The sequence below is a fragment of the Cavia porcellus genome, unplaced genomic scaffold, assembly GCF_034190915.1.
Source record: "Cavia porcellus strain 051 isolate PalLab524CR breed Dunkin Hartley unplaced genomic scaffold, mCavPor4.1 scaffold_26, whole genome shotgun sequence".
NCBI classification, from domain to species: Eukaryota; Metazoa; Chordata; class Mammalia; order Rodentia; family Caviidae; genus Cavia; species Cavia porcellus.
In genome coordinates, this window is record NW_026947509.1 from 4,388,508 (window position 1) to 4,409,191 (window position 20,684).

Genomic DNA, 20,684 nt, shown 5'->3' on the forward strand with positions numbered 1-20,684 from the left:
GAAAATGAACAGTCTGCACTAGAAGCCAGGAGATGACATCCAAGCTGAAGGTGAAGACTGGAGTTCCCTTGACAAACCAGCAGTCAGTCCTTCCTCGTTTCCCTTTTATTGTATGCAAGCTATCTGCCCTGGGGAGGGTCCTTTACACCCACAACATCTCTGTGCCCTCTTCTTGCACAAGCTGAGGATGTTTACAGAGTAAGGAAGCTGGCACTCTGCTGAATCACTTAGTTAAACTACTGCAGTTGACACAATGAACAACATCCCCCATGTAAGGGCACATCTTTGGTACCCCTGGATGTACAGCTACTAAGTTACTTAGTTAAACTTCTAGACTTCTCAAGTCGACACAGTGTATCAACCATTACAATTCAAAGTCAACACAGAGCAAGACAGTGCCTGGGATCTCCTCTCAGCGGAGAGCCACAGGCCAGCATTTTCTTGGTGTTACCAGCCTGGTGCTGCCTGCAGGCATTCTGAAACTGGACGAGCTCCAGCCTGGGGCTGTGTCTTAGTTACTTTTTATTCGTCGCTGAGACAAAATACCTGAAGCCCAAAGTTGGGAAAGGAAAGGTTTATTTCTTTCAGTTTTTGGAGGTTTCAGTCCACACTCAGTTGGCTCCAAGACAGGCAGGCATGGCTGGGCCACAGTTCATGGCGGCCACCCACTGCAAGCTCGAACCAGCAAAGAGAAAGACACACCTTCTTCCTGCCATTACATCACATTCTGGCTCCACCCCTATGTGGGTGGAGCACTGACACCATCAATCCAAGCACTATACAATGAACCATCACATATGAACAATGCAAACTCATGAGGCCTGGGGGACACAGACATAAACCATGACAGGCTGAATGGCCAAAGTCCTGTTGGGTCTAAGAAAGGTTTACAGAAATATAAAATTACAAGTATTAACTAATTGCAGTATACTTTTGGTTTCTAATTTGAGTTGATTAGATAGGGTGTTTAAAGCATTTCTTGTGCATTGCAAATTCTTGAATTGCAATTACAGGGTCAACTTGCTTTTTTCTCTGCTCTCTGTTGGTTTAAGATAAGAATGCTTGATTCAAGGTTACTTAGAGGTCTGTGGGCAGTCAGTCAAATTTGCAAAGTAACAATATGAGGACAAAAAGAGAAAACAGACATTTTAAAATCCAAGCAGCTGCAGCCAAGATTGTTATAGGAGGTTTATAGAAACTTCGAGAGTGAACTGCTCCACATGTGGGTAGAGATGGGGGGAAAGTATCAAAACTCACCCCACTGGAATGTATGCTAAATAACTTTAAGAAAGATTACACTGAAAAGAAAAAAAGAAAGGTTATACTGGGCAATATGGAGTAAAATTAACCCCCCAGAGAACTCTATGAAATTCATTGGCAGTTTTTTAACGTATGGTGGCCAGCTCAGGGGATGGCGGGAGTGATGAGAAGGATACACCAAGTGGTACCTGGAGATGGAGGACAGCTCTCTGTTGGTTAGAGAACCATGCCCCCACAGGAGTGATAAATGTCCAAGTGTACACTCAAAGTCACCTCCCTGAGAATGAACCAAATTGGGACCCCAATGTTGTAGCCTAACAAAATATTAGAAAGTCATCCTGGAAGGCTTAAAGACAGGAAACAAAAAAGCCATATATATGGTAAACATTTCAGAGATGTTCCAAAAACCAGACAAAACCCTATTCAATTCTATGAGTGACTTGGTGAGGCATTTCATCTCTACACTTCATTAACCTGGAAATCAATGCAAGGTCAATGCAGGACCAGCCCAAGGGTACATCAAGTGGAAATTACAGAAGCCAGAGGCTTTGCTGGAATGAATGACACTCCCTCCTAGAAGTGGCTACTAAAGTTTATGTTAACTGGGATCCAAAAGCTAAGTGGGAGGCTGACCAAAAGCTTAAAAGAAAGACAGATCCACTAGTGGCAGCACTCAAGGGGAAAAAGACAAGGCATAGGATCAAGGGAGAAAAGAGGAAAAAGATCTAACTGGACAGGGACCTGGGAACTGACAGAAGATAGCCTGGAATCAATGTGAGTGGTACACAAAAATAGGATATAGAAAAAAATGAATGCCCACAAAAAGACAAAAAGCAAAGTGGACTGTAAGCCCAGAAACCTCATCAGTAGGGGCCCCTCACAGGGAAAACAGGAAACGAATCTAATCTGACCTTGGGAACTGACAGTTGTAAAGATTAGGTCCGACGGGGCTCCATTTCCCTAGGCCCGAAGAGTCCATGGTCACAATGAAAACAGAGGGCTAACTGATGGGTTTTATGGTGGATAGCAGAGCTGAGCACTTGGTAGAGACACAACCCACTGTTTAAGAAAAACGTGACTATTGTGGGAGTCACCACAGTCCCAGAAAAGAGGCCAATTTTTGTGGCTTCATGGATGTTTCATAGGCACATAAGAAGTGCAACATGAGTTCCTGTATCTCTAAAACTGTCCAGGTCCCTTATCAGGAGAGACTTGCTCCAAAAGCTACAAGCCCAAATTATCTTTCGGTCACAAGAGATGTAACTCTAAACCTGGCCTGACCAAAAGCTATGGTATGAACCCTGACTGTCCCACAAGCAGAACAGAGGCTGTGTTCAGACAAGTCACAAAAGTTACAAATAAGTGAGCTACTCAGGCTGGGGCATTAGATTCCTGAGGTACGGGCTGAACGTAACTCCCCAGGATTGGCTATAATGCAAGCACCAATGCCAGTGGAATGAAAGCCAGAGGCAGATCCAGTTAGAATTGGCCAATAGTCCCTTCCCTGGGAAGCTATCCAAGGCATTAAAGGACGCTTGAAATGGCTTTCAGATCAAGTAATCTTAACTAGGTGCTAGTTTTCCTGGAATACCCTGATTTTTCCAGTACATAAGCCTAGGGCCAATGAATATAGGCTAGTACAGGATGCATGTTGTAAATCAGGTTTCTGAGGCTATTCACCCCAAGCTCCAAATCTATACAGGCTGATGGGACTCATTCCAGAAAGTACCACCTGATTTACCTTCTTAAACTTAAAGGGTTTCTTTTTATCTGTCTGCATGTTAGATCAGTTAGACCATCTATGCATTTCAATGGGAGGATCTTATGTTAGGCATAAATGAGCAACTAACCTGGTCTAGGCTTGCCAGGGTGCAAAACTCCCCCTACAATCTTTGGAGAAGCACTAGCTACTGATTTCAAAGCCTTCATCACACCAGGGACAACTGCACAATACACAGATAACTTTTGGCAGCACCAACCCGACAAGACTGATACCAGAGAGCTAAAGACCTCCTGCACTCACTCTGGGGAGCAGAATATAAGGTATCCAAGGAAAGACACAATTTTCCCAACCAGAGGTCAGATATCCAGACTTTATAGTGACATGAGAGGGGGGGGGGGAACCTCAGCTGAGCATAGAATGGAAACAAGCTGTCTATGCTCTCCCAACCCCAACCACCCAATGCCTGGTAAAAGGGCCTCATGAGAACAGTGGGATTTTGTCACATCTGGATCCCATGTTTTTCATTATTAGCCAAACCTGTTTATGAAGCTCCAAAGAGGTAGAGAAGGAGCCCTTCCTTTAGCAAGCTGATCAAAAGAGGGCGTTTAAGCAGATCAGAGTCCTTGACTCAGGCCTCTGCCTTAGGGTTGCCAGACATAACCAAGCCTTTCTTCCTGTGTGTCCATGAATGAAAGGAAATGGCCAAAGTAGTATTGTCATGGGGTCATGGGGTCATGGGTTCTTGGCACTGTCCAGTGGTATACTTATCAAAGCAGCTGGACTCTGTAATCCTAGGGTAGCCTCCATGCTTCCAGGCACTTCCTGCTACTGCCCCACTGATGCAAGAATCTGGCAAGTTGACTTTGGGACAACTCACAATTTTAGTACTGTGGCAGACCACCAAACTGTACTCTGCTGAGAAATGAAGCCCCTTGCCTCATCCTTCCCTGACTTGTCCTTCAACTCTGTGTACTGACATGTGAAGAGCTGGCTACATTAAAACAGACGTTACCTTAATTGGCTAAAGGAATGTGGTCTCATTAATAGCAAAGGTAACATGCAGGCAAGTTGCCTCAATTGCTGATGGCTGGAAGAGGAGCTTGAGCAAGGGCCTGTGGGACTCCGAGGCTAAGACATGAGAAAACATTCTAGCTGAGGTCTTGGGTCTCAAAAAGAATTATACCTTCCTGGCAGTAAAGATACCAGGCTTGCAGACAAGCTATCTTTGTCTTGCTAATTGGAGGTCTTTATGCCTGGTACAAAGTTGCTGTTTCTCATTACTGCAAATGCCTGCAAAATTTGCCTTGATCCTTACCCACCTCCCAATAAAAGCTGTGAGCTCTTGGACTCGTGGCCCTTTGTTTCACAGAGAGCACTGGCCATCCCAGAGCTCTCAATCTGCAGAACTTTTTCTCTTTGTCCTTATTTTGCATCCATGTACCATACTGGACCCTCCACAGGGGTTTGGTAACTGGTGTCCAGTGTGAGGCATGAATCTCACAGACATGCCCACTCAGACTGTAAGCTGGTGTTCAGTGGCACAGGGACCCTGAGTGACAAGGCCAAAGACATTCAGAGTGAAGCACAACAAAAAAGAGGTGAGTGTCTGATGCAGATACAGTCAGCTGGGATTAAAATAGTGGGGTGATCTTTCAGCAACAGTACATACAGTTGCGCCACTCTTTGGTGAAAAAAGACAACAATCACTGTTCCAACTAGGCGTGTAGATAAACTGTATCATTAGGTGGTTAAACTTAATCCATGGTTTCTGCATGCAGGGACTGTAAACCAGGCAGAATGGGATTCTGTAGGAGAAAGCTTTCACAGGACTCAACGCTAAAGAGAGTGCATCTCCCCTATGAGGCTCCCCACATGGGGTCTCATTCCCTCAGTCTTTTTTTTTTTTTTTTTACCGGTACGAGGGATTGAACTCACAACCATGCACTTGCAAGGCAGGCGCTTAGGCCGCTGAGCTAAATTCCCAGCCCCCTTGCCCTGACAAATTAACTGTTCACAAATATCAGAGGGGCAAAAAGGGCTGAGACAAAAGAGACAGACTGTAACAATAAATACCTCCAGGTGGAAAGCTGAAAGGAGACAAAGTTTTTTTCCAATATGCACTCCAGGAAGTGAAAAATGCTGGGTAGCGGCAGCCTCCTCTGCTTCATCCCTGCTCCCCACTTGGAAGATGCTGCGTTTGCTTCCCCACCCAGCTCCTCCACCCAACCCTGAGTTTCTTGATCCCCCTCCTTCCCATCTTCCTCTTTCTTGGCAAGGGCAGCTGCCTTTCCTGGAGGTTCTTACTTGTGCAAGTGAAAAAAAAGGGGCTCCCACAGGATTCTTCTTTGTGCTTCCTCCCTGCCCTGAGCCAGATCCTGATACTCTTGGCTGTGGAACACCCTGGCCATGAGCGCAACACATACAGTGCTTTATCTGATATTACGGTATTGAAGGAACACAATGGAGCGCAGAGTCCTCACACTGGACATTATCTCGAGAATATAATTCAGCAGTATTGCTGGCTCCAGCTGATGTGGTACATTCGGCACATACTTTCTGTCACCTACCCAGTTTCTGCATTTTGATGTTTAGTTGAGGACATCATAGCCAAACAAGCTCCAAAGAATTGGGATGATAGGGGCTGGGGATTTAGCTCAGAGGCATAAGCGCCTGCCTTGCAAGCAGGCAGTCGTGAGTTTGATCCCCAGTACCGGTACCAATAAAAAGAAAAAAGACAAAAAAAAAAAAAAAAAAGAATTGGGATGACGCCAGTGCTGCAGCCAGAGCAGTTACTTATGAGAGGTTCCTGGGTGCATTTGGTGACTTAAGAGCTCAGGCATGAGCGCCCACTCTGCTTTTCAAATAGTCCAGCGACCTTCTTTGCCTTGCATGGCTTTCAGTCCCAGAAGAGGCCACTCTCCTATGAGGGCCCTGATGCACAGACAGGCATTGTGACATCACTCATCATCCCAGTAAATTTGTGGGGCTGAAACTGTATGAAACAGCTACGACTGCCCCTCAAGAATGTGTGCCCCTGGCTGAAAAGATGGAATATTAGGAAAGCAAGGGTTTTTGAATAGTTGCCTATTCAATGAAAAATAATGGAACCTAAGTGGGTCCCCCAGTGGCTCCTAACTTAGAAGTTAAACTTTTTTATCTTGTAGTAAAAATAAATAAAATAAGGCCACCTTAAATCTTCAGTTAGCCCATGGAAATGGCCATTTGTTGTTACTCCACAATGATCAGTTAAATGGCGCTTGCTACAGGATATGAGCAGTGAATGCAAACCTGCTGCCCACAGGAGCTTTACAGCCTGGTCTACCTACTGCTACTGCTGTCCCTTGACACTGGCCCATAATTGTTACTGATCTCAAAGATTACTTTCTTAACACTGCATTTTCCCTTGAAGAACAACCTTTCTTTATATTTTCAATGCCTAATATTAATTTTAAAGAAACTCTGAGGCATTTTGAATGGACTGGGATCCCCCAAGGGATGGCAAATAGCCTCACCTTGTGTCAGTTGTTTATGGTGCAGACCTTGGAGAGGTGTAGGAATAAATTCCTGAAGCTTACATTATTTACTATACAGAAGATATTCTGCTTGCCATACCTTCTAAATCTAATATGCTGATGCGGCTTAAAGAGACCAAAAGAAATTATATGTTTTGTCCTTTCAAATAGCATCAGACAAGAGTCAGACAATGCCCAGTGTACCTATTTAGGCACCATAGTCTGTAATCTAGCAGTCCAGCTCCAAAAAAATTCACATCAGAGTGGGTAAGTTACAAACCTTAAATGATTTCCTAAAATTGTTAGAGGATACATTGTCTCAGGCCTAAGTTAGGAACAGCAACCTATCAGATACAAAATTTATACGGTATTCAAGGTGATATGGATCTAACTTCTCCCCAACAATTCACAAAAGATACAAAGTAGGAATTAAAATTGAGTTTTTAAAAAAAAATTTTATTTTTATTTTAAAGGGGATAAAATTAAACACAACAAAACAGTACAAAAGAGGACATAAGAAAGCAATGTAAGAGATATAAATTTCAAAGCTAGACAACATGAGATCTCCACTGTCCGTCATATCATCTTTTGCCTTCCTCCAAATAGTCGTCCATGTCTTCGCATACAGAGAATTCATACAAAACACAGCCGTTAACCAGGGGAAGAGGGGTTGCTTGGTTTCCTGGTGCTCTAGGTCCCAGCACGGCACCGGTCCCAGTAAACACCAGAGGCTCCCGTCCTGGGCCACCGCAGCCTGCCACGCTCACAGCTGCTCACTGCAGGGGAGGGAGGGGTTGCTTCCAGCTGTTTCTAATGAATTGACCATGTCACTGCCCAAGTTCTGAAATGGCCAACAGAGCATACAAAAACATCCCTTTAGGCTCCTGCTTGAAACCAGCAGCATCAGAAAGCTGCCAGCCTTGATTCAGGGCCAGTAAAATTGAGTTTAAAACATCTATATTCAAGACAATGTTATAAAATTAACATTATTTAGCCTTTGTGTTTGTTTGTATTGCAAACTTCTCATTCCTCCAGGGGTATGGTAGGGCAATGAGTTTAATGAGACTGTCACATCAAATGATTGTTCTTGGTTATGACATTCCAGTTATATGTGGAGCAGAAAACAATAATAGTTATTATAAGAAGAAATAGAACATGTCAACTTCTTGGTCATGATCCGGTAGTCATTGTGCTGTCCGTGAACACACAACAGATGCTGATACAAGCAGTCTTATTTTGGCAGGAGGCTTTGCCTAGTGCCTGGGGAAGATAGATAATCATTACCCAAATGACCCACTGTTACAGTTTTTCCTCCAAACTTCCATTATTCTCCCAACAGTCAGTCCTCCACAGTCCTTGACCTATGCTCCTGTTTATTTTACAGGTGGTTCCTCCAGAGGAAAGGCCGCCATCTGAAGTCTCTCCTTTCAAAATTCCTTCTCTACAAAAGGAGATTCAGCACAGCACTCTGAGAGGAAGGCTATACTATGTGTTCTAGAACAGTTTGTAAACTGATGTGTACATCAGTCTCCTAATACTGTAAGTGACTCTTCCCATGTAGTACTGTTAATGCAGATAAATGAGTCTGCTTCTATCTGCTCTACCATTGAGCCTGTTCTGCGATAGCTTGTCTTGGTTACTTTTCTCTCATTGCTGAGACAAAATACCCGATGCCCAAAATTAAGGAAGGAAAATTTGTATTCAGCTCACAGTTGGTGGAGGTTTCAGAAATCACCGGCTCCAAGGGAGGGTAGAAGGCAACAGTTCAAGGCAACAGAAGCAGCAAAAGCAACAAGAGCAAACCCTGAGGTTAGAACAAACCTCTTTTTTCTACCTTATAGTGTGTGCAAGCTACCTGCCCCAGGGAGGCGTAGCACTCTCACCACCTCCATGCCCTCTTGAAAAGGTTCAGGATGTTTACAAAATGAGGGCCTTGGCCCCTGCTGAGTCTCTTAGTTAAACTTCTAAACTTCTCAAATTGACACAATGTATCAACCATAGCAATCCACATTTTGTCAACTTGACAACCAGACACATTTCTTTAAACCAGTTTTCAGATATAAAGACATGCTTATTCTTATCATTTTACAACTTCAACATTATAACAAAGGTTTAGCAATCCTTCAGATGCAGTATTAAGTCTATCAATATAATGTATTATATTACATTAGCACTATAACATTTCACTGCTGGACCCTCAAAGACTCATTCATATCTCTTTATGCAAAAGGCATCTCCAAGAGTTGCCCAAGTTACAGCAGTTTCAGCACTGCCAAAAAGTCCAAGTCCCACATCTCCTCCAAGATGTCAGGCAGTCTTAGCTGTGAGATCCTGTACAAATGAAAATAAACACTTCCAATCTTCAACGGCATAAGATAGACATTTCCATTCCAAAAGTTACAAACGTGAGGCTACAAAGGAATGGGACAAAAGCAATCCACAAGCCGGTACAGGAAGCACTAAGTCCTGTAGTCACATGTGTAGCTGCTGAGGTAATCTGTGGCAAGATGTGAACTCCCAGGGGCTTTGGCGGCTCTGCCTCTACAGCGCTGCTGGTGGTGGCGGCTCCCGAGGCTTCTCTCTTGAGCTAGCTCTGCTCCCTCCTTGCAGTTTTTCCTCAGATGATGCACGCTCCTGGCTTCTCTAAACTTTTGGGGTCTTTTACTGCACCTTTGGCTTCACACTCACACCTCACATAGTGCCCTTTCGGGGGCACAATGCCTGGTCTCCCAGAACTTCTGAAATCTGGCTGGAGCCTTCCTAACTCTTGCATTCTGAATGTGTCTAAAGCCAGTACCACATGGATGATACTCAGGTCTGCCGCCAGCTGTAGCAGTATCCAGAGCTCCTTTTCTCTTGGCTGTAGGGGTTGAGTGCCTGGATCCCACAAGGTTAGCAGACTCAATTCATCCTTTCAAATGAGGAGACTCTGTTTGGGTCAAAAGTTGAAGGGCCCACGTGGAATAGGCCCACACTAATCTTGTCTACTCCCATTGTGTTTAAAGGTGTGGAAGCCATGCCTTGGATCTACCACAGCCAGCTGAAAGCTAGAAGCCTAAATCAAGTGAAGTAGCCATCAGGATCCAGACCACGTGAACCAGCTCACTCTGGCAAGATCAACCACTGCCAGTGACAACAGCCCTGCTCTAGTCACACCAGAAGCTGACTGGTCTATGCGTGGCAGATGAACATCCCTGCACTGGTCGCTCTGAGGCTGACCAGCCAAATGCATGGTGGAAATTGAGGACTGTCATGGACTTACAACAACCATATAAGTCTCTTTATATCTGGTATGATTCTCTTTTTGCCTCAGCCAGGGGGGGGAAATCCTTGGAGAAATGCTCCCATTGCATTTCTACCATACTGTCAGGAAGCATAACAAGGACTGGTTTTTTTTTTTAATTTTTATTTAAAGAAAGACTAAACAAAACAGAAAACAGGTAGAAATAATACATACGTTCAAAGAAAAAAATAAACTAAGAAATCACTAGTTGATGATTATAGACTGTCTTCTTACAAATAGTTATTCAAGATACTAAAGCGGTTATATAGAGTGGGGATTCAAACAGTGAGATTGCAACCAGTTCTGTTCAACTGAACTTAGAAATATGGTTATCAATCCTATTCACTTAAACATACATGCAGTTATCCATATCTTCAATTATGTTGAGATTGAATAAACCCAAGCAGGTTAATATCACTCTGAACAAAGAATAATATTGCTGCTGGGTTTCACGTTATGACACTCCAGGATCAGCACTGGGTACTTTAGTGTCTTTTTTTCTTTAAAGTATCTGTTCATTTCATCATGTGTCATAAGATCAGTTCTCATAAACTGTTTATAGGATCTACACATGCATGAGTCTTAACATGTATTTCTATCCTTTCTATATTAGAGGGAGAAACAAAACAAAGCAAGACAAAACAAAACATATTCCTAAAAACACATGAAACAAAAAAAACATATAAGACCGTTGTACAAAGAGTTCTATCATGGTTCCTATGTTGTCTCTTGTTATCTCCAATAGAATTGGCTATATCACCAGACATAGTATAATTGAATATATCAGTACATAACAGTATCAATAAAAACACAACTTTGTATATAGTATAGAACTTCAAAAACCAGCAGTTATCAAGCCAGAATGTGTATTGAAGAGTCTTGTCATCTTCAGTGTAGTTGCCTATACTCTCAGACTTGATACTATCAATCATATCAGTTTTGAATAAAATCTTCTCGGCCTCATTTCTGTTATGCTCTTTTTTTTTTGCCATCAATTGCCTGCTTGTCTTCTTCATTCTGTTTTCTGCTCCATTCGTTGAGGCTTCTCTGCCACTGTTCCTGGAATCCTAGTACTTTTCTCTCTCTCTAGAATGCCTTGCAGTATTCTCTGTAGAGTTGGATTGGTGGTTGCGAATTTCCCAAGTTCCTCTTTGTCTTGGAAGCATCTTGTTTCTCCATTAATTTCTAGAGACAGTTTATCAGGGTATATCAATCTTGGATGGAGATTATTTTCTTTCAAGGCTTGGAATATTTCACTCTAGGCTCTTCTTGACTTGATGGTTTGTGCCGAGAAGTCTGCTGTTATTCTGGTGGGCCTTCCTCTACAGGTTATCTGTTTCTTGTCTCTAACAGCTTTTAATATTCTGTTCTTATATTGAATTTCTGGGATCTTGATTATTATATGCCTGGGTGTAACTGTTTTGCTTGTAGGTGGCTGGAGTTCTGTATGGATGCTTCATACATCTGCATATCATTTCCTTTTCCTATGTTTGGGAAATTTTCCTTAATTATTTCTGTGAATAACCTTTGTAGTTCCTTTGTTGTACCCCTGCTTCTTCATTCACATTCTTTATTCTCAAGTTATAGTTCCTCTTGTTTTCTAGCCTTTGTATTGTTACTGCTTGTTTCCTTGTTATTTTTAAAAAGTTTTCCCTTTCATAATCCCACATTGCAAAATTGTCCTCCAGTTTAGATAATCTATCCTTAGTTTCTTTCAAGCTGATTTGCCATCTTTCCATAGAGATTTTAATTTTCTGGTAATCTCTTTGAATCTGCTTCATGTATTCTATATTTTTTTTTATATTCTTCATTAAGTGGTTCTATCCTTTGTTTGAGTTCCTCCCTTCTTCCATCTGTGTCTGCTTGAGGGGTACTTAGTATCTCTTTTATTAATCTTCTTATATCTTGCTTTACTTGGCTAAATATTTCACTTTTGAACTCATCTATGGGGGCCCGAATATAATCTCTTTATGTCCACTGGTGCCGTGTCTGATATTGCATGTTTGCTGTTCTCATTCTCCTTTGTATGTACCTGTCCTGGGTCAGTGTTCTCAGGGTTGGGACCTGGGGACTGTTTGTTGTTGCTTCCTCTTCCCATCTTTTTTGCTTTTTCCAGGAGGCCCCAGTTTCTTTTGTTGGTTGCAATTCTTCTGAAACATGCTGGCTAGATGACCCTTCCCACTGCCGTGTGCCAGTGAATTGCAGACAGGGACAGTGTATGCTGGCCCCTCCCCTCTGGGTCGGTCAAGCTGCTGCGGCCTGCACTGTATTACTTTGCGCCGCCTTCCCTCCAGGTCAGTCAAACTTCTGAGGCTTCACTGGGTTAGTGTGGTTAGTGTGTGCCACTGCTGTAGGGACTTGATTTCAGATAACATATTGGGTGTCAGCCAGGTCACGTGACCCAGGCCTACCTCACTCCATCAATTCCATTCGGAAAGGGAACAAGTGACTGAAGTCACTGCTGCCTCTTGTACTTGCCAGTCCTGCCTGGTCCCAGAATGTCGCCTGCTGGAGCACCCCTTTCTGTGAAATGGCTCTACTCCCGTCACTCACCACAGGTCAATGCAGGCTCCCCACCAACTCAGCTCTCCATTTGGCTCACCGACCCCCTAACTCAATGTAATTGCACCTCCAGTGAGTCAAAGCGGCGGGACCTCAGATGGTCAGCAAGTTGCCCACTGTGGCAGGAACACACTGAACCTTTAGCTGTTCCAGTAATAGCACCAGGACTGTATGTTTGGTTGGCTCTTCTCACCTTAATTTCTTCTTGGAATGAGAGAATTCATCTCCCTTTGTTTGGGGCTCCCCACTCTGTATTATTTTAAATTCTAAGTTGACTATCTCAAGGAGCCTTAGTAGCCAGTTGTTATCTGCCATCTTTGCTCGGCCCCCCACAAGGACTCTGTTATACCATACCTATTATGAGTATGAGCAACTCTTTGGTCAACCATGCACTGGTGTGGGGAGTCTCAGTGAGTCCGGAGCTCTACCTCTGCCGCAGACCTGCTGACAGCTCCCATATCTCCTCCTGTCAGAACCCTCTGATCCACTCCCTGCTGGGTCCCAGAGGACATTCCTGTCCCTCCCTCAACGTGCTGTTTGCTGCTACCAGATGGCTTTTTGCTGCATGGAGGTTTTGCTAGTCTTGTTCGCACCTGTCAACTGGGGCAAATGGTTAAGTTTCTAGATGAGGCCGTAGGAGGCAAGGACCCTGCAGCCTCCCAGGGATAACCCCAAGGACCACACAGTGGCTTCACACCGGCCCTCTCTCTGCTCCTACTTCTTTCCCTGTTTCTACTCTAGTCAGCAAGGATCAAGGTTCATGGTTGAAACCAGCTTCCTGATCCACCTCCCATGCCCAGCAGGTCAGGTTTCTCCTTGGACTGAGACAACAAAAGTTTGGTTTCCTCTCTCCTGCACTAACCTTAGAGTATCATAAATAGTCTTTTCCTTGAGGGGTGACTCTTTCATGCCAGGATGTTTTGGTTCATTATTCCTTACACCCTGCAGGGTTCATGTGACACTGAATGATTGTTTCATAAATGTGATCAGACCAGCACCTTGAGTCTTCAAACTTGGGAAACTTGATCTAGAACAAACATAGCCTAGCAGGGAGGGCATTTTGTGACCTTAGGTAAGTGTGGGATATGGAAAAGCATGGACGTTTATAAAGAAGCCTTCCTTTTCACAGGGTCTGTATGAAGTATTTTACATGCATTATCTTCTTGAAGGCTCTGTGATATAGGAAGTACTGTTAGTATCCCACTTTGTGAGGAGACACAAAGGGAAAGAGAGACTAAGGGACTGGCCCACCCACATTCACACCCAGTAAATTCCACAGTCAGAATCTGGAACTGAGAACTGAGAGTCCAGCACCTAAACTCTGGAATGCGCTCCATCTGGCATTTCATGAGCTGGACTCGGACATGAAAGAGGATGAGGAACACAAGTTCCTGATCCTGACTGTGTGCTCCAGCCCAGCCTTGCTGAGCACCTCTTGAGAGCCAGCAGCACATCAGTCAGAAATCCTGGTAAGCTTCTGTGACAATCCACAGCGAACTTCAGTCATTCATGGGTCATGGTAAAGACCCCTCAGCAGGGATTGCAGGGGGCAGTGAGGGTAACACAAACCCACCTTTGGAAAACCAAGTGCATCAGTGCACCCTGAGAACTCCTCAATCCACCCTGCCTCATACAGGACTGGATTGGTCAAGGCTGGGCTGGAGGAAGGCTCGCCCCACAACCTAGAGCAGAGGCAGGGGCAAAGTGATCTGCAGTGCTGAGGCTGTGCCTGTGGGGGCACCAAATGCCTGGACAAGGCAGCCCAGGAAGCCCTGGGCAGAGGGCAGGGTTGGCACATGGGTGGCTGTGCAGTTCAGAGCACTCAGGGATTTTCTACTTGGAAAGCTGATGGCAGAGCAGAGGGCAGGGAGGACAGTTGAGCCTGCGTGGGCAGATGCCCTGGGAGAATCCTCCTGTCCTCACAAGTGGATGGGCTGTGAGTCCCCAAGCCACACGTGACTTGTCAGGCCTCACAGAAGCGGTGAGCACAGCTCTGGGGGCCCCTGGGGCTGCGGCGGCACAAATTCCAGGACAGAGCACCTTCCAGAAAGAAGGGGGACAAGGAGCGCATGAGCTTTAGACAAGGCCGCACTGATGTCCAGGTTCTAGGAGCACAGTGCTGCGCCTGGGACGTGGGGAAAGGAATCACCGCTGCTCTGTGAAATTATTCCTGGAAATGTTGGTGGAACAGATTAGTTACATGACCAATAGCACAGAAGGAACTTGTCCCCCCTCCAAAATTACATGCTGAGAAGCCAGCAGTGGGAGCACTCAAGGACCAGCTCCACAGATTTGCCTGCCCCCCACACTCCCACCTGGAGGTGGCTGTTTGTGGGCTCCCGTCCTGAGCCCAGCACTGCGCTGGTCTCCCTGTGCACTACTGAGCGCTCATGTGGGCACCGACCTCCTCGTGCTGCCAGGAAAATAAACAGGAAAGAACAGGGATCCTGTGGGCAGGTCTTTAAGCAGAAATTCAGACCCCTATCTAAGTTCAAAGTCCATGACGTGTAGAAGAGATGGTACAGGGACATTTTTGTCAAATTCAGAGCCTTCTTTGTCATTGGGCTGGGTTTGAGAGACCCCCAGGGTTGAAAGAAGGAAGCCATCTCCCTCTCTTGTAGAATAAGTTTGCCGTTTTGCTGACTCTTGTCGTGGAAAAATAATTTTTAGGATGCATCAGCAGGAGGCAAGGGAAGGGCTCATCAAGCAGAGTTTTAGATTTGTTAGTGAATGGCGCGCAGGTGCTCACAGCTGTGAGGTGCGCTGTGAGTTGGGGGCTGGCCATCAGTGTGTGTTCCGACTGTTACGGACAGCAAAGCCAGGCAGAGATGTAACAGGCAGTCAGACAGGCCGGGCCTTCAGGTGAGTCCTGAGGAAGGAGAAGACACATCACCATGGTGGCCAGAGACACCTCTGTTGATGGCCAGGTATAAAGACAAAGGTAGCACCTGCTCTAATGAAGCCTGGGGTCACATCAGTCACCTCGCTGGGTGAGCCAGGCCCTGGGACTCTTCCCTTCATGAAAAGTCCTCTGCTTCTTCCAATCACCCTTCCTGTGGGCTTGCTTCACCCTCGCATGAGTATTACCCAGGAGGCCATGCTTCTCATCGTAATGGTTGGTCGCAGGTGTAATCCACATGGTTGTGCTCTAGAAAGCTTCCCGTGTCCCCTCCTGCATCTCAGGAGCTGTATCTCTCCCTCTCAATAAATATCACCTATTCCTAACTTCTGTCCTTCCTAAAATGAGTTCTTCAGTTTCAGAGAGCACGAACTCAGTGTATCAGACATCTAGCAGGGTGAGAGGTATGCTATTTCCCCTGTATCATTTGGAGGTCCTATGTCATTTCCTATGTCACAGTCAGGTTACCAGTCAGGCAAGTTATGTCAGAATGCAAACCGCCTGTGTATGTCAAGTTGAGATATGGCGCCCACCAATATTGCTACTTCTTTAGGGGGTGGGGGAGAAGTGTAATTTACAGGTAAAAAGAAAAGGTCTGGCATCCAACTTACAGGTTGTATTTTTAAGACCTGCAGGAATTTTTTGAGCCAGTGTCCAGGGAGGGAAAAAGCTCATGTCTGAAGCCCAGTTGTTTTTTAAGTACAATTTAAAATTTTTCATTTTTCTTGTCTCTGTTCTGCCTAGTTTTCAGTCCCTTCTTCCTACCTCATTCCTCTTGCCTCAGAACTTGAACCGTTATTTTTAAGGGGTGCAGAAGGTTGGATGGTTCACCTTTACGGAGCTGCTTCGGGGGAAGGAGGGACATTGGCCCTGCCCAGCCAGGGCTCAAAAGTCTCATCTGGGGATTGGGGATTTAGCTCAGCAGCATAAGCACCTGCCTTGTAAGCAGGCAGTCGTGAGTTGGATCCCTGGTACCGATAAAAAGGAAAAAGACAAAAAAAAAAAAAAAAAAGTCTCATCTGGGCTGATCCAAAGGAGGCAGGATTATTGAGCTTTGTCTTTGGATAGTCTGAGAAAGAGGGCAAACGCATGTGAGACATTAGCCCACATGGACAATGGCTCGCATGATGGGCATGCATCCCAGCGCGGTGTCATAGTCAGGGACAGGAACTGTTTCCCAGCAGGTTGCTGCCGTTTGCCGGGGTGCTGGCCCATGGTAGGTGATCGTGGCGGAAACTGACACAATCAGTGAACGCAGACACTGAAACGCAGAGATGCATTTGCGGAGCTGTCAGGAAGGTACATACAACATTTGGTTGGATGGTGGCGTAGGTGTGACCTTGTATTACAGTTACAGACAAAGGCCAAAGGCACCGAGTCACTTCCTCCCCTTCATTTAACCTGAAAGTAACCGGTAGCCTCGGAGGTTGCCACGCTGCAGGCAGAAGCCTGGCCCCTGCAGCACAGGTGTGCGGTGCTGACCCCTCCCCCACTGGCACTGCTACATTAACCCGCCTGACCTCACCTGTCTCACCTCAGCACCCTTCTCAGCCTGCGTTCCACCGCTGGGGGCAAAGCCCGCCCCGAGCACAGCTCCCCAGTAGCTGCTCACTGCTTACTGCGGGTGTCTGCTGGGCAGTTCTTTCCTCGCTGTACCCAAGAACCTGGGCATCACTGGCCAGGCAGCTGTCGCACTTGTGCTGCTGTTAGGATATGTGGGATGTCCTGATTGTGTACAGCAGTTTTTCTAATCATTTTTTACTTCTGAGTTTAGTAATGAAATACCCTCTGGAGCATCATTAAGGATCTTTCGTGTGGAGTTAGTAGGAGATTCAGTGTATCCCTTTATGGCATCAAGAAGTATTTGTGGAATGGTCTCCAGATGCGTATGCCACTGAAGTGCAGTTCGGGCTCATCAGCGTTGCAAGACAGGGAACTTAGCGGGTGGATCTATGGTTTCTGCCTGCTCTTGTGCCCACGGACACGCCCAAGCACAGCTTTCTGTCTATCGTGGAGACACAGAACCACTGGGCACAGTTGGGGGTGGCTCTAGTCCAGGTCTTGTCTTCAAATCCGTAGCGCACGTGTCACTATGAGGACAACAGTGCCATCACAGCCGCATGCAGGAGTCATCCCTTATTTAGGGTGGCATTGTGCCAATTCTTTTCTGATGCTGATTGTGTAAGATGCCAGCCAGATGTGTTCAGACCAGGCCTGAAAATGGTTCTCTATGAATGGATGTGAACCTTTCATCATGGGAGGCGCACTGCCATATCTGACTGTTAACTGTGGCTAGAGAAACATTTTCCTGTGGCCCTTTTGATGAAGATTTTCATTTGTTGACCACTGAGAGACATTTAGATCTGGTAACAAGCTTTAAAATCATTGCTGTGATATGTGTGCACCCATGTTTACAGCAGCACAATTTGTAATAGCCGAATCTTCGACACAATCTAAATGCCCATCGACTGAGGAATGAATAAAAAAAATGTGGTATTTTTATGCAATGGAGTACTACTCAACCACAAAGAAGGATAAATGAGAGACATTTGTAGCTAAATGGATGCAACTTGAGAACACATTTATTAGTGAAATACGTAAGACACACATATGTAAACATTGTATTGTCTCAGTGAGAGAAGCTAAAAGAAACAACACATGTATATGTGTATGTACATGTATATAAAAAAAGGTTTTTCTGAGTTCACTAAAGAGAAAGATTTGCGCTGGTATTGTTCGGACAATTGAATGCAGATGTCCTGTGCTCTGGGTGAATGATTTGGGGATGAAAATGTGCAGTGTATGTACCATTGATGCCCCCTGGGGGGGAAAAGGTGGAGCACAATCAAAATAAATAAATCAATAAAATCGCTGCTGGGCCACGACCTGTGGACGGTTTCCAGGCTGAGGACCTGGCACACACTTGGTGCCCAACCCAGGACCCAACCACACTTGGTGATGGGCAGCGACTCCCTGGCTTGGCGGCATGAACCGCGCACTCCTTCGTCTTTTTCCTTAGCTCACCCCAAGGGTGGCACACACGCCGTGCCCAGCAGCCTCCTGTGCTGCTACTTGGTCCTTGTTTGGGGCAACCACATTTAAAGCCACGGAACAGCACGCAGCAAGCGGTGGGGAACGACTGAATGTGTGTTTAACGAAAGAACAAAAGGAAAAGGTGGCTGCTTGGAGGGGAGGTCTCCCGGGAGGTTCAGCCCAGGGCTTCCTGTGACAGCCAGCAGGTAGGCCTTGGTGCTTTGTTTGCTTGTCCAGCTCCGCCAAGGTCTCCGGTTTGTTTAGGGACCTGTTCTTGGTGCCTTGCATTCCTCTAGGCTGGGTAGTCAGTTTACTTAAGTGAACTACGCCTGTTGTCTGGTAACTCACAAAATCCCAGACTTCTGGCTTACTGTGCAGGACCTGCGCTCCATCTCCTGGCCTCACTTCATTTCTTCCTCCTTAACCAACTTACCCTTCTCTGGTTTGCATATCCTCATTGCTGGCCCATTCCTTTTCTGTCTTTGAGTAGAAAGGGCTCGCACATAGGTTTGGAGCCAGAGGTATGAAGGCTGGCACTGGGGACTCTTTCAGGGCTCCTTCTCAGGCGCTTCCCTGGACTGGAGAGCCCTGCCCTGGGGGCTCCTCTGCAGTGAACCGCCACCTCCTGGCTCTGCAGCCATGCTGCTCCTAGGAGGGGAGGAAGCTCTGGCCATGCTTAGTGGGACAGAGCTTTTTCTCTTAAGTCTCTTTTTCTCCGTATGGACCCAGAGCAGGAAGGCTAACAAGGCGTGTCTGGAGTCAGTACAGATGTTGACTCACGTGTTTTCTCCGAGTCATAAGGCTCAGTGGTCTCAATTTTCATGCTGAAGTGTTTGAAGGAAGTAAGTTGCCTGGATCCCCTCTGGAATGCTAAGGACCCACACCTTGCCCTGCAACCCCATTATTTTGCAACACCTCTCGGCAGTGGAGAGAGCGGTCTGCTCTGAGGTTCTCTGAGGGCTGGTCTTTGAGATGGGCCCTCCAACAGTAAACTGTTCCATAATTTTCACACAGGGTGAAGGAGGCTATAGTTAGGATGCAAGGATTTAATGTTTGGACACTTTCAGAATAATCGCTGGGGGTTCTAGCAAGAATGCTTATATTTAAGTACCCACCCTCCATCCAGGTAGTGGGTGGGGTCCCTTAAGGTAAGGGGCACTCTGAACCTCACTTTTCCGAGCCTTCGGGGGGGTGCCCAAGAGTTAATTTACTGCTGTCAGGAGAGCTGTGAAGCCACAGCCCCAAAGCCTTTGGGCCACTCAGGTGGTACAGGGTCTAATTGTTAGGAAAGTAAACCACAGGCTGAAGAATGTCTTTGAGTAAATATCTCCAGGTCCATGCCCTGCCTCTTGGCTCATGCAGGGTAAATGGCTTATCCAGATCAGGAATTCCTAAAGCTGGAGGTACAAGACTTTGAGTTTCTGGAAGCCTCCTGCTGTCCTCTGGTCCATTCTAGGGGCTCATGGTCAGGCCCCAGAGTGGCCACAGAGAGACTCAGCTATGAGTCCAAACTGGAAGTCCATAGCCTGCAAAACCCAGCTATCCCTAGGAAGGCCCTAAACAGTCTTTTGGGTTGAGGTTTAAGAAGATCCTTTCTTTCAGCGGAAAGATTTCACTCTCCTGGCATTAAAATATATCCCACATATTTAGATTTTAGTGAGTGATAGAACTGTGGGGGACCAGTGGCGGCTGAAAAGATAAGAAGTATGAAATATAAATGACCTTTATTTTGAGAATTTGGGGAGAGACACCTCCGATCCCCTGGGGTGCAGCATCTCTCCTCGGGTCAGCGATCTCTCCATGGAACACGTGGAGTGCGGGCATACATGTAGCTTAGGTTAGGGGTGGTGCCTGAGGGGCATTAGGGATGCACAAGTAGCCCATTGGTATTCTTTTGGCACCAGAGGTAAATTCCTACTGGTGGGGGAGATAGGAACTCCTTGGTTCCACCTGAGGCTTTTCCAGCTACAGTGTCCGGCCTGGGCCAAAACTCTTTCAGTGAGAAATCTGAGCCTTCTCTGGGTACATTTGGCATCCTGAAGTTTCTCATGAATGTGAAGCCCTCATGGTTTTTCTTCAGAGTCCAGCTTTGTGGACCTGCAAATAAGAAAATCCCCTATATTCTGGAGAAGTGCCCCATTTTTAAAGCTAGAGACCTAAATTATTTTGCCAGTGCATTTCCAAAAACTTGGAGGCTGTCTCCTGAGGCAGGACTGTCCAACACACTAGACAGTTTTCACGGGGTCAGCGTCGGTCCCTCAAAAGCAGATAGATATCATGAGCCAGGATGCAAGGGATGGCAGGAGAGGACCAAGATCTCGGACAGTGAAGAATGCAGCTCACCACGGATTTAGGGTAGCATAGTACACAGGTCAGAAACTCCAAGGTGGGGCAGGGTCACAGCTCCCGCAG

General features: G+C 46.0%; 1 long non-coding RNA gene and 1 other non-coding gene across 2 annotated transcripts in view; both read right to left on the reverse strand.

Moving 5' to 3' along the window:
• The window catches only part of LOC134473165 (uncharacterized), a 40,959-nt gene that overhangs the window by 1,846 nt on the left and 18,429 nt on the right, over positions 1–20,684 (reverse strand). The gene's annotated exons all lie outside the window — the stretch shown is intronic.
• On the reverse strand, positions 7,298–7,430 carry LOC134473373 (small nucleolar RNA SNORA2/SNORA34 family). The gene has a single exon (XR_010043624.1). It is a non-coding gene; the product is annotated as a small nucleolar RNA SNORA2/SNORA34 family (small nucleolar RNA).